Genomic DNA, 3,282 nt, shown 5'->3' with positions numbered 1-3,282 from the left:
ATATTCATTATTGAAGCTTCAAAGTTTGGTCCCACCGCAAACCAACAAAGCCTTTACTTATATAAATTATTATGAACCAAGAATCTGGCTATGAAAAAAAAACAAGAAGAAAATAATTGTTGAGATAATTCAAACACTTCACATTTACAATGATAATTTTGCACATGTAAAAAGGTAGATGTTTCGTTTGGACATGCATGTTTTATGATTACTGCTTAAAATTCTGTGCTCCAACTTTAAATTTAATAAATGTCCAATTAATAGATAAACACTTATTATTACTTTTAAATGTACATGTAATTTTTTTTATATAATTTATTTCAGTTTTTCCAATGGAGTATAACTTCTAGGCTGCTAGCTTCAATGAAATTACGAAAATAATAGAAAGGGTTACAAAGTCTCTTTTTTTTTCTTTTCTTTTTTTTTCTCTTTAACGGGAACTAAATCAATTTAAAGGTTCATTTTCAATTTTTGTTTTCTATCAATAAATTTCATTAATCAGAGATTACAGGCTCAATCTCTTACTTATATCATACATGAATAACATGAAGCAAAACTAAATCCACAATTTTATACCCGACCTGGACAAAGATCCATCCCCACACAGACCCCATCCAACCCAATTCATCGTCTGTGGCCAAAGAACCCCAATCATCGTCTTCGCCAGACCTCTTCTGATGCGCTCCATGGCTGAGGCTGCAGAGACGCTTTGTTCTTCGGATTTTTTTTTGGTCGATGAATTGGACAGTCCGAATCTTAGGCATTATCCACTCACGCACACCACACTCACACACACCACATTCAAATCTTAGGCATTACCCACTCACGCACACCACACTCACACACACCACACTCACACGCACAATTCACGTTCTATCACATCCAGCTACAGCTGGGAATCGAACTTGGAGATGTGGCTATCTAAGGCCAACAAATAGGCCATCGGTACAAAATAAGGCAAAGTAGTTTATATAACCTGTGACGATGCAATTTTTATTTTATTTGACGGAGGCCCGAATATAAATTATAGGCTAAGATAGCGTTCAGGAGAATGAAAGGCCAAATTAAAAACAGAATAGGCCATAAGTAAAAATAAAGTGTAGTTGGACCTGTGAAACAAAAACAGCAGATGATTGCTTAAATACGCCTCCTGCAGATAGTGAAGCTATCACCAACAGAAGCAAGAGCAATTTCAATGCGAGAATCTTGTGACATTGCTTTGTTGAAACTGAGTACGGCTTCCCTCTGCTGGAACATCTTCTTCCTTCCATGCAACGGTTCCACCCCACAGCGTGTTATCGTATATTATCATCCCTCCAATCCTAATCAGTTTTAGAAGGCGCTCATGGTAGTTCCAATAATTGCTTTCATCAGCGTCAACAAACGCAAAGTCAAAACTGCCCTCGTTGCACTCATCTTGCAAGAGTTCATCAAGAATCGGTAATGCCGGAGAGTCTATAAAGTCGATCTTGTGTTCGACGCCAGCATTCTTAATGATGGGAGTCCTATTTCATAAGCTTCTCTGTCTGGATCCAGCCCTATAATTTTTCCATCTTGAGGAATCGTAAGCGCCGTGTGGAGATGAGAGTATCCAGTGAACACTCCAATTTCAATTGTCTTTTTTGGCATTAATTCAACACCTTCAACAGTTACGCCATTAGCTGACTGGCATCTGGTGCCGCTCTCATCAACCCCCTGAATTGATTAATAACCGCATGGTTAGGTTAAGTTAGGTTAGGATAATGCAAATTAAATTAGTAGTGGTTAGAAAGAATAGTTAGTTACATAGGGTGGTTTGCAGTGGCATTCCTTATTTCTTTGAGAGCCTCTGCTTCTCGTGGAAAAACGCTCGTCTCCAGTATATACTGCCATGACATTATAATAAATTAATACAAGCTAAGTGGAGGGAAATAGAAGTGTTGAACATCCAAAAACACTACTACCGGTCAAGTTGTGGCTCTGTAGTATAACTGGGTTACGGATCATTCTATCGTTTGGAAAGTTCCCCATTATTTCTATATTTCTCTCGATAAACCATAGTGTAATTTATAGTGTTGCGAGTTGCCCCGGTCATAACGTCCATTCTTGTGCTGATATTCAATTCAACAACTATCAGTCTACCACGTTCTCACTGCTCAGAAATTGTGTACAATATGGTGGATCTTGCAAACGCCATTTTCTTCTAGGACCATATTACATAGTCGTTGCGTTGCTTCAAATGGAAAATGAATTAAATGCAGCATCAGCATAGAATAATTAATTCAACCATGCTAAGAATAGATTAAAATCAGCTACCAAATTTAATAGTCAGTGTAAAACTAGTATTTTTGTCCGTAATGTTGTTATGAGAATATAAGTTTTTTAAAATTACGTTGACTTTGTTTTATATTATATATTATGATACAAAAGATTTATAAAATTAAATTATTTTTATAAAAAATTCGTATAAGACAAAAGTCTTTATCCATTAAAAAGACCAACGTCTCTGTAGATAAAAAATTTAAATAATAAACTTTTTATTATTATTTTTATATTAAAGAGTTTAATTAATTTTAACATTCATTATCTACAATTTAAAAGAATTTAATGTGTATATTTTTATATTTAATTAAGCGTTAAGTCTATTACACAAATAAAAATAATTAATTTATATATACTTGTTATTTGAAAATAGTAGTTTCTTCCTCTATATATATAAAAATATAATTAGATATTAGTATAAAATTTTATATTGATATTATAAAATTAATTTAAATTTTTTTTTTAAAGAATTGAATCTTGATGCTAATTATTAATCACAGTATTAGTATTCTCTCCAAATTATATGTAATAAATATTTGAAAGAAAATAAGTGAATATATAAATTAGAAAGATAAGCGATGAAAATTTAAAACAAAATAAAAAAACTAAAAAAATATGCATATAATAATAATAATATATTTTCATTTGAATATTATTAGAGAATTATTTTTAATCATATTTAATTATAAATTTAATAGATTCATTATAATTTTATGAATTTATTTAAATTATATTATTTTATTAATTTTATTTTCTTAGAACAGAAAGGTAAAGAGTAATAGAGAACGAGAGAAAAATTAAAAAAGAAAAAAAAGATAAGAAAGACCAAGAAGGAGAGAGAAAGTTTGTTAATTTTGGATGAAAAAAAATTATTTTAATTGTAATGAAAGAATATCTCGTGACATATTTTAATTTGGCAAATTAATAATATAAAATATAAATTATAAGTTATATATAGAGTAGGAAGGATAGAGAGAAATA

The 3,282-nt window shown here is 31.3% G+C and overlaps 1 pseudogene; it reads right to left on the bottom strand.

Annotated features, from left to right (window-relative positions):
* Positions 1 to 579: 579 nt before the first annotated feature.
* On the bottom strand, positions 580 to 1,986 carry LOC107478667 (probable caffeoyl-CoA O-methyltransferase At4g26220; annotated as a pseudogene).
* Between the last annotated feature and the right edge of the window lie 1,296 nt (positions 1,987 to 3,282).

This window comes from Arachis duranensis, chromosome 3, assembly GCF_000817695.3.
Source record: "Arachis duranensis cultivar V14167 chromosome 3, aradu.V14167.gnm2.J7QH, whole genome shotgun sequence".
Lineage (NCBI taxonomy): Eukaryota > Viridiplantae > Streptophyta > Magnoliopsida > Fabales > Fabaceae > Arachis > Arachis duranensis.
This window is presented reverse-complemented; position numbering and strand designations above follow the sequence as displayed.